The sequence below is a fragment of the Loxodonta africana genome, chromosome 9 (assembly GCF_030014295.1).
Source record: "Loxodonta africana isolate mLoxAfr1 chromosome 9, mLoxAfr1.hap2, whole genome shotgun sequence".
In the NCBI taxonomy this organism is placed as follows: Eukaryota; Metazoa; Chordata; class Mammalia; order Proboscidea; family Elephantidae; genus Loxodonta; species Loxodonta africana.
The window spans coordinates 80,071,465-80,082,231 of record NC_087350.1 but is presented as its reverse complement, the minus strand read 5'-3'; the positions used below and the strand labels follow the sequence as shown (position 1 = coordinate 80,082,231).

The following is a 10,767-nucleotide window of genomic DNA, read 5'->3' as shown; positions in this document are numbered from 1 at the left end:
GGTCACTGTCATGGATTGAATTAGGTCCCCCCAAAAATGCGTATATCAGTTGGGCTGGGTCATGATTCCTGGTATTGTGTAATTTTCCTTTGTGTTGTAAATCCTGCCTCTATGATGTTAATGAGGGAGGATGGCCGGGCAGTTGTGTTAGTGAGGCAGGACTCAACCTATAGGATTGGTTGTGTCTTAAGGCAATCTCTGGAGATATAAAAGAGAGAAGCAAGCAGAGAGACAGGAGGACCTCATACCACCAAGAAAGCAGCGCTGGGAACAGAGCGTGTCCTTTGGACCCAGAGTGCCTACTCCTGAAAAGCTCCTCAACCAGGGGAAGACTAAGGACAAAGATCTTCCTCCAGAGCCTACAGAGACAGAAAGCCTTTGCCTGAAGCTAACACCCTAAATTTGGACTTTTAGCCTACTTTACTATGAGGAAATAAATTTCTCTTTGTTAAAGCCACCCACTTGTGGTATTCCTATTATAGCAGCACTAGATGACTAAGACAACCACTTTCCAGGTTCTTGGGCCTTGGCCCTCCCAGACACCACACTTCACCAGTCCTGTAATGGCTCTCTCTCAGATGTGTGTGGAATCTCCTTCATGTTCCAGCTATACTGTCTGACCCCTTCTATTCACTGTCTCACAGTTTGAGTCACCTCAGCGGGTAGCTGGGGACAGTGGAAGTCAGCTCCAGGATGCTGGCCCCGTCTTCAGAGAATCTCCCTAGATAGTCACCCTAGGATGAGTTAGGAAATGTCTCCATAACACAATTCTGTTGCAGTCAGTCATCTTTTTTCCTCCAAGGATGGAGCTCTGCTACCCAGGTAAGCCTGGATTTGAATTCCATTTACCAGCTGTATGAGCTCATACGAATCATTTGACTTCTCTGAGCTTGTCTCAGTTTATTCATCTCTAAAATGGGGATCATAATGTTTATCCTGGAGCTTATCAAGGGGGTGTTGAGAGAATATGATGATTGCGGTGTCTGTTTTACAAACTGTGAAGCACTATGAAAAAGTAAAGGGGACAAATAAAATGGTGATGGAGATTGTGGCATCTGCCCCTGGGGTGATGGGAAACAGATCCGTGGTGTGAAGCTGCAGTCACCCAGCAGAAGCTGAGCCTGTTGGAATTAGAACAGATGTAGCTGGCAATGGTAGGGTCACACTACACTGACCACACCTCAAGGGCATGCCTTCCTCCCAGGAGCTGATCCTTCCCCTTCCAGAAAGAAGAAAGAAGATTTTAAAAAGAGATAAAAAGTAGAAGGTGAAAGATACTGAAGTCATCCCTATATTTTCGAAGCAGTCTTTCAGAACACTCAAAGATTTATCACCTTAGAATGAGATAAGCATTCATCTGACAGGAGATATAAAGAGCTTGAACGTTTTTAAAAATTTTGTGATAATCGTTCCCAACTCCACACAAATATGCCATCTTCTCCCTCTGTTTCCAATTGAGTCGTTAAGTCCACCGCATTAGCAATAGAGCAGAGTACAGTGTTATCAAGGAGCAGAGAATGTGATTCACTGAAAAACCAAACCCATTGACTTTGAGTCGAATTCTCATAGCGACCCTATAGGACAGAGCAGAACAGCCCCATAGGGTTTCCAAGGCTGTAAATCTTTACAGAAGCAGATTGCCACATTTTTCTCCAACAGAGTGGCTGGTAGATTCCAACCTTTGACTTATGACTTTTGTTAGCAGCTGTGCGTTTAACCGTTTCAACACTAGGGCTCCTGAGAATGTGATTAAACCCATTACTCTCAAGTTGCTTCTAACTCATAGCAACCCTATAAGGCAGACTAGAACTGCCCCATAGTGTTTCCGAGGAGCACTTGGTGGATTTGAACTGCCGACGTTTTGGTTAGAAGCGGTAGCACTTAACCACTACGTGACCAGGGTTTCTGAGAATGTGATTAGGAATGGGAAAAGAAATTTAAGCAGATATGGCTTATATGTTTTTTTTATGGCTTATATGAGAGCTAAGGAAGCAATCCAGAAAGGAGACATATTTTCCACTAAAAATAGGTCATCTTTGAGAGAATGAATAAGTGACCAGGCAAGGTTTGGAGACTGTTGGGAGATCTCTCTTCACTAATACACAGATAATGGACTTTCTCACCTAACTCCCTGTTCTTGGTAGCTTCTAGTAAGCTGTACAATTCATTTTTGAGACATGAGCAGTGAATGTCTTCTTCTGTGTCCTAGAATCTTGGGAGTAAGAACATGCCTTTATGTCATCATTTCTCTCGGAAAGCAACAATTTAATTGTCCTAAGGAGGTCATATAATCCTCATGATAAGTGCTTGGTTTCTTTTGCAGACATCATCAGAACCTCTCTTTGTGACTAGATAACACGTTAGCTTCCTTAATCTGGAAGAATCATTCAACTTAGAATTCAAGGAACCATGGCTGTCATCTGGTATTGTCCCCTCATTTTACAGAAGAGAAACTGTAGCCCAGAGAGGTGATGTGACTTTCCCATATCCATACCGCAAGGTAGGACAGAACTAGATTCTAGAATTCTAAGGCACTGCTTTTCTATCAGCAGCTCACCAGAAACACTGGCTCTTCTTAATGGTCCTCCTGCAGTTCCCCAACAGCTCATGGTTCGTGAACTACCAAAGTCTTGCTTTAAACTGTCTTTATTATAGTTCTGCATTAAGATCTTTAATATTGAAAACATGCAATCAGTTTTAAAAAAAAAATCAGTTTACATGGTATAAATAAAACTCTTTTAATCAAAGGATTCCATTCCCCATCCAGCCTGAATTTATATTTATATCACTAAACTTCAAAAAGCATAATTCCGTAGTAGACTCTCAACCATGTTGAATGAATGAATGACTACCTGTAGGCCCATTAAACAATCGTGCCATTTTCTATCGAAAGAGACTTTGGAGGTCATTCAGTCCCATTCCACCTTTCTCCTGAGGCCTGTTGAGTGAGCGGACTTGGGCAAGTGGCAGAACCAGTACTGGAAACCATTTTTTTCCTGTTCCCCCTACCAGTGTTCTTTCTTTAACTCTGAGCTGCTTCTCATTAATTTGATTTGAGAGTATTAAAATTGCCAATTTACTTGTGGTTTGGTATGCAAAATCAGTGTTTCTAACAGTGAAATTTCTTTTTGAAACACCCTTCCATACAAAATGAAAGGGTCCGGCTTTTTTTTTTTTTTTTAACCATATGGAATTTGATCACTCTGAGGAAGAGCAGAAACTTGTCCTAAATCACTGCAGACAGTAAAGCTGAAATTTGAAGCAGTAAACTATTCTATTTTGGGAACAATAGATATGAAGTCAGGAAAAGTTAGGCATTCTAAGAAGGAAATTGTATAGAAAGATAACTATTAAGTAAGCTCTCAGAAGTATTTGAATGCAAAGAAGATTAATACAGATAAGGGAAGGTATGGGCACTTAGCAGATGACAAATGGCACACTCATTGCCATAGAGAAAGCAAACTTTTAGCTGAAATGGTACTTATGGGAAATAAATTCAAACCTCAGATGCTTTAGTCAGGAAGTCTCATTAGGATGCAACACAGTTTCTCATTATGGGTTATTACAGAGTGTCACTAAAAAAAGGAGGGATGTCTGAGAGGGACAAGGCACAACCAAACAGCAATATGAGAAATTTCAGTCTGGCTGCATCTTGTTCTATGTCAATATTGGATCATTTGATGCTATCCTCTCACCAAGAAAAGCAAAAACAGCGACAAAAATGGGGCTGAAAAGTGATGTACGTTGAAATGATGGCTATTAGAGTAAAACTGTTTTGAGATCCTTAATGTATATTTTATTCCTTGATTTATTCATCCATTCAAAAAATATGGAAGGAAAATAAGATATTGTCTTTCTCAAGGAGGTCTCAAGAGGACAGACATGTAGATAAATCATTGGAATGTGATGTGCTGGGTGGTTTATTGCAGGCATATACCAAGAGGCACAAAGAAGGGACTGGGAAGACTTTATAGAGGAGAAGATACTTTTGACCAAGATTTGAAGAATGAAGAAGAATTTGTCTAGCAGGTTGGAGGCAAAGGTGGAGAAATGAGGAAGCTTCCCAAAAGGAGGTAGTAACTTAATGCAAAGTATTTAGCAGTGGAATCTTAGGCAAGTGTCTTAGGCTGGGTTCTCTAGAGAAGCAAAGCCAGTAAAGCCTATCAAGGAAATGGAGTTCACTGTTGTAGAGATTGAAACATTCCAAGTCTCTGGGTCAAGATAGAGGCTTCTTCTGATTCACGTAGCCACAGGGGCTGACAAACCCAAGATTGGCAGGTCAGAGAGCAGGGCTCTTGCTCCAGACTGTGAAGAAATTTGGCAAGACTGCAGGTAAACTGCTAGCTCAAGTCCCAAGAACTGGAGGTCAGACAAACAGGAGCCAGCTGCAGGATCCAGAGCTGGCAAAAGCCCACGAGCCTTGCCAGAATGTCCATTATATTCGGTGTAGTCCACACGCCCAAGGAAACTCCCTTTCAACTGATTGACTACTCACAGCAGATCCCATCACGGAGGTGATCACGTTATATCATATCTTATCATGGTAGTGATCACACTATAACTTCCAAACCACTGAGAATCATGGCCCAGCCAAGATGACACACAGCCTTAACAATCACAGTAGTTTATTTTATTTCTGGAGCCTTGGTCTCTTTCTCACTAAAATGAGCATAGTAATCCTCACTGCATATAATTGATCATATGCATTACTAGTATTGCCAGCTCTGTAGTAATTCTCTTAACCTTTACTCTATGATGTTGGTATTCTTGTTATCCTCCTTTAAAGAGGAAAAAAAAAAATTGAGGGGTTATGGAACTTTTCCAAGACCATTGTTGTTAGTTGCTGTCAAGTCAGTTCTGACTCATGGGTACCTCATATGTGCAGAACAGAACTGCTCCACAGGGATTTCAAGTTTGTGACCCTTCAGAAGCAGATTGCAGGCCTATCTTCCAAGGCACCTCTGGGTGGGTTCAAACTGAAAACTATTTGACTAGTAGCTGAGCGCTTAACTGTTTGCACCACTTAGCACTCTATTTTTCAAGATTATTGTTAGGTGCCATCGAGTTGGTTCTGACTCATAGCAGCCATATGTACAACAGAATGAAACACCGTGTGATCCTACACCATTGTCACAATCATTGTGCTTGAGTCCATTGTTGCAGCCACTGTGTCAATCCATCTTGTTGAGGGTCTTCCTCTTTTTTGCTGACCCTCTACTCTACCAAGCATGGTGTCCTTCTGCAGGGAACTGGTTCCTCCTGATAACATGTCCAAAGTATGTAAGATGAAGTTTTGCCATCCTTACTTCAAGATTATACAGGTTAAAAGGTGGCGACATAGGGATTTTAACCCAGACAATTTGACTCCAGTGACTGCATTTTTTAGCACTATGCTCTATGCCTCTTATTACATGAGACAGTGTATGTAAAGCACTTAGCACAGTGCCTGGCACATAGTAATAAATAAATTGTAGCTAGTTTTACTATTATAAAATATCGTGTGCCTCAGGAACACAGGGCTTGTGATGTGCAGGCATGGGGGTGAGGTGGAGATAAGTCTCCAGTGTTAAGTGCTCTGCTAAAGAGTTTGGATTTTATCACAACGTTAAGGAACAACGGGTATGTTCAGCAGGAGAGTGACTTGTCAAAGCTGTGGTTTAAAAAGTTCACAGGCAGCATGTGGAGGATGAATTGCAAATAAGGAAGGCTGAGGGTTACTACAGCCTTGGCAAGAAATGGAGGCTTGAACTAAAGCAAATGGCAGCAAGATGGAGAGGAGGAGACATGTATAAAAGATGCTAAGGAGCCAGAGTTGACTGGACTTAGTGACCAGTAGGGTATGGAGACGAGGAAGAGGGAAGAGTGTTGGGTGTCCCCTTAGTTTCTGACTTAAGTGCCTAGGGGGAAGGTGGTACCACCACCAGTTGAGATACGGAGGCAATACAGAAGGGGCAATTTAGGGAAAAGATGTGAGTAATTTGGTTATTAATCTTTATCTACAACACACACTTTTTTGAATTAAGCTTTTTATTTTGAGATAATTGTTGATTCACATGCAGTTGTAAGAAATAATAAAGAAAGATAAAGCTTACTTTATCTCCACCATGGCTTCAGCATTTCCCTTGTTTTCATTTATTTCCCCTAATACTGCTCACCTTGGAGCAGAATTTGGTACACCATGTATAGAGGGCAGACTGATGAGGGAAGCCGACCCCAAGGAGCAAAGGGCTCATTTAGCCTGGGGATCTGGGTGGCATTGAGAGAAAAGGGAGCTTTGGTTGCAGGTACCTAGGAGCCCTTTTAAAGACCAAGCTCCTCAGAGGAGAGTTCTTGGATAAAGGCCTGGATTTGGGGATGAAGGACATAGAGGAGATAGGTGCTGGAGCGGCTTTCTTGATCCAGGCCAGGTTTGCTCCAAAGGGCTGCAATTTTTTTTAATAAGGAACATACTTGTTAAAATCTGTCTGTGCTTCACTCGATCACCAGAATGATCTAACATGCCCATCTGATAGTGTCCCTCCCTGTTCAAAACTTCCATGAACTACCATTGTTCTGAGAACAGAGTGCTAACGCCTTGGCCAGGAACTAGTGCTAACTCTAGTGCTTCTACTCTCCTCAACTGTCCTTCCCTCACTCAGATCTCTTTCTTCTTGGGTTCTTTGATCCTGTGGCGTCTGCTTGGAAGGCTCTCGCCTTTTTGTTAACTAGGCTCCGTTGGCCTTCCCTCCAGGAAGCTTTCTTCCCTTATTCAAGCAACCCGCGGCCCCTCTTGAGGCTCCCTTGGTACTCTGGGATCTCGCTACTATTACAGGGACTGAACTAGTCCACCGGGCTGTAAATTCCATGAGGGCAGGGCCTGAGCTTTATTCGATGCTATATACTCAGTGTCTAACACAGGGCATGGATCCAGTAGGTGTTCAGTAAATACTTCAGCACAGAAAAGCGTTCTTGGATAGAGATGTACACGTGGGTATGATGGACAGATAGGTGGTAGGACCAGAGCCAGGGCAGTGAGCGAGATAGCACAGAAAGTCAAAAGAGGGTTGAGTGCAGAGCCCCAGGGCACTCCAGCATGTTGGGGCTGGGAGCTTGAGGAGCCCTCACGGAGGCCACGAAGTGGTAGGAGAGGCGGAGGAAAAGTCGTCGGGAGTGCGTAGTGTCCCAGCCGCGGAAGGCAGAGTTCGCAGAGGCAGGGCGGTGGCCCGCAGTGCTAAATCGAGGTCCACCTCATCTGTCTCTCCTGGCCCCGAGGACCGCCGCCCCGGGTCCCGCGTAGCTGGGGCTCTTCCAACAGCCTTGGAGCCCGAGAGTCTGGGGGAAGGTGGAGTGCGAAGGCGTAATTTCTTGGCATTCTTCTGGATTCCAGTTCTGGCCTTGCCGCCGCAGCTCTGCCTGACCGTGTGTAGCCCCTTCCCTCTACCCGCCTCAGTCTCCCCGTGGGTGCTCGGCGGAAGCTGCGCGCCCAGGCAGGGAGCTGGGAAAGGCCGGGGAAGGCCAGAGCCGGGTGGGAGCGGGACCGCCCACTGCGGCGGGCCGGGACCTCCGGAGCCCGTGGAGGCGGCGCGCGGGGCTCCTCCCCCGGGGTGGGGGTCGCGGCGCCGGCAGCTGGCGGCCCGCAGCTGCAGCCTCAGCACCTGCCGCGGCCAGACGGCGCGGGCGCGGCCCGGCCTTGCGCGCCCCCTCCGGCTGCAGCCGCGGCGCGGGAGGCGGAGCCCCAGCCGAGCCCGAGCCGAGCTGCTGCCCGAGCCTTGGCCGCGTCCGTGCCCGCCACCGGGCGGGGCCGCCCCTCGCCGAGAGCGTCAGCCCGCCAGGTCCGCGTTCGCGCGGGCGGCGCTTCCTCTGCAGGTAAGGGCGAGGTCTCGGCGCCGCAAAGTTTTGGGGGCACTGCCGGTCCCTACGCCCCGGCCTGCACCTCCAAGAGCTGCAAGCTCCCTGCCGCTCGGCTTCCTCCGCGCCGCCCTCCGCCGTGCGCTCCGCCTGCAACACCGGCCCTGGGCGACCCGTGTCCGCCTGCCGTCCTAGTGTCCCCACTCCCGGCTCGGAGGGCGCGTCCGCGGGCTCGCACGGCACCCTGATCAGGGCCCGCAACGGTTAAATCTTCACATAGTATCGATTTGTTGCTTAAGTTTTGGAGATCTGCATGGTGTAGTGGAAAGAGCGGCAAACTGGGAGGCGGGAGACCTGGGTTCACGTGCGGCTGTGGCCAGCGCCAACTTTCTAGTCACCTCGGTCCAGCCCTCCCTATCTGGCCTTGACGCCCATACCCGGACTAAGAGGGGTACGCCAGGGATGATCACCTGAAGCGCCATGCCTGTATTGCAGTTTTGTGAGTTCAGGGTCCCCCTGAGTGTTTCAGCCCTGGGACCCCATAGGGTGGAGAGAGAACGTTGGAACCCACAAAAGTCAATTTCAGGGTCACGTCGTTAACCTGCGACAGCTTCCGCAGAGCTTTAGGAGGGGTGTTGAGTCAGCCCCTGGGAGTAGCAGATGTTCCCTGGGCTGGGAGTCGAGGACCTTGGCTTCTGGTGACTCCTCTGCTGTTCAGTGACTGTGTGACCTTGGGCAAGTCCCCTCCACTGGTTTCGCTGCCTGTATAATAGGGGTAGAGGGTACGCGCTAGATGATCGATGAGGCCCTTCCGTGTAAATTCTGGAGAAGAGTAACCTCCGGGTCTCAGCGCTTAGGGTCAGTTTGGGGTGGAAGCAATGTTTCACCAAGAATCCACCCAGCACTTGCAAATGGGCATTTAGAAAATAAAGAAGGCATTTGCAGTTTGCTTTGGGAGGAGTCCCAAAATAGACATGGCAAGGATTGGTGAATACACTCCTTGCCTCCCTCAATGCTTTGGATCATCATAAAATATTCAACGGCATAATGGTTTGTTTTCAGAGTGGCTTATAGATCAGGAAGTGTTTCTGTTTGTGAGTCGGTTATTTTTGTAAAACCTCAAAATGGTTGTTTGAAAAAAAAAAATAATGCACTGTTTGGGGGTCCTGATATAGAGGCCAGCATCTTTTTGTTTCTAGTCTAAAGCGATGGATGTTTTCCAACCAAGACGATTTAAAACCACTCCAGACTCAGCATCCTTTGGTGGGTATTTAACATAGGTATGGTTGAAGAGGCCTACAGTTTTTGGGGGGTTTGGCAAGTCCATATTTTCCAGGGACAGATGAATTCAGCCACAGTAAAACAAGCACCAGGTGGTTAAACTTTGACATGCTAGAAGGTAAACTTTCTTCTTTTGGCCAGTCTCTTGTCCCCTGTTGAGCTCCAGTTAGCATCTCTGGAGTCTGTGTGAAATGCATTACTATGAAAGGATTCTTACTGAAGTGATTTTATTATTTTATTTCCTTCCTAGACATCCTGGTTTTAAGTTTCAAGCTTTATGAAATCAGAGGACTGATGAGAGTGTGCTTTGTGACGGGAGCAGGAAAATGGTGGAGTTGTGGTACACATGTTTGCTGTTCCCAAATGATGCTCTTTCCTCAAAGCTAATCTGCCCAGAACCTTTTTTTTCCTCAAATGACTTCAAATGCCAAAAGTCTTTTTCCCTCTTCATTTTTCATTGGTTCAACAAGCACTTTCTCACCACTCATTCAGGAGGAAGCAAACATGAAAAAATCCACCAGGCCCTACCCTCTAGGAGATCAGGTTCTAGTGAGGAAGAAAGAGGATTATGGCGCAGGGTATTCTGGGATTTGTCACATGCGACCTGGATTCAGAGTGCCCTGGGAACACTCAGAACGTGAATTCCAACTGAGGAGACTGGAGAAATCTGCACCATGGAAGATAGAGGGAAGAAGAAGATTTCAACAGGTAGAGAGAAGTGGAAAAGCCATTTTTAGATCAAGGAACAGGTATAAGAAAAGGCACAGAGGCCGGGAAGCACAGAGCATGGATGGAGAACAGTGAGTCTGGTGGAAGCACAAGAGAAGGCAGAACAGATCAGAGCAGAGGACAATAAAAGGCAGTTCAGGAGGCAGACACATCTGGGCTTGAATCCCCACTGGTTTGGGGATATTGGGCTGATTATTAGATAGATACTGCCCAGCCCCATAGGGCTCATTTCTCATTTGTAAAAGGGGAATAATAATAATCCCAAACTCAAAGAACTAGATGAAATCATGTGTGAAAGTGCCTAGCAACGCGTTTGCGATACAATAAGTACTTGATACAAGCTTGAGGCCCTGGTGGGGCAGTAGTTAAGAGCCATGGTGTGCTACGGCTGTGAACCAAAAAGGTTGGCAGTTCAAATCCACCAGCTGCTCCTTGGAAACCCTATAGAGCAGTTCTACTCTGTCCTATAAGGTCGCTATGAGTTGGAATCAATGGCAACGTTTTTCTTTTCTTTTTTTACACAAGTTAGTTTCTTTTATCAGTGTGTTCATGGACAAGCTTAGTAAATGTTGTTAGACACTGTTGGAGTATATAAAGGGTGCTTTTTGTTTTTGAGTGTGTGTTGGGTTAGGACCTCACCACGATTGTACAGTGAGGATGAGTTCCTGTGACAAGGTGATCTATGCTCAAGGTGTCTCCTGAGCCTGGGGGAGCTTTCTGTTATTACGAGGGTGCTCAAATCAGACACAAGCATCAATAGCAGCCAGTGCCCTGTAAATCATGTTAGTGGTGGGAGGCCACAGAGGATTGATCAGAGCCTCAGTCCCTGCCGCCCACAAGTTTATCACTGCAGATGGGCACATGTGCCCAGGGACCCAGGTATGGGGATTTGACAGTCAGACACAGTTATAAATATATCAGCTTTGTCCT

At 46.3% G+C, this 10,767-nt stretch overlaps 1 protein-coding gene across 3 annotated transcripts in view; it reads left to right on the top strand.

Moving 5' to 3' along the window:
- The first annotated feature begins 7,765 nt into the window (after positions 1–7,765).
- Positions 7,766–10,767, top strand: part of FRMPD1 (FERM and PDZ domain containing 1) — a 103,064-nt gene continuing 100,062 nt past the window's right edge. For 2 of the 3 annotated variants that reach the window (XM_064291715.1, XM_003407852.4), the window contains exons 1-2: positions 7,766–7,845; positions 9,359–9,816. The gene's annotated coding sequence lies outside the window, so the exon portion shown is untranslated. The remainder of the gene's footprint in view (positions 7,846–9,358; positions 9,817–10,767) is intronic. The other variant, XM_064291717.1, reaches the window with a different exon arrangement.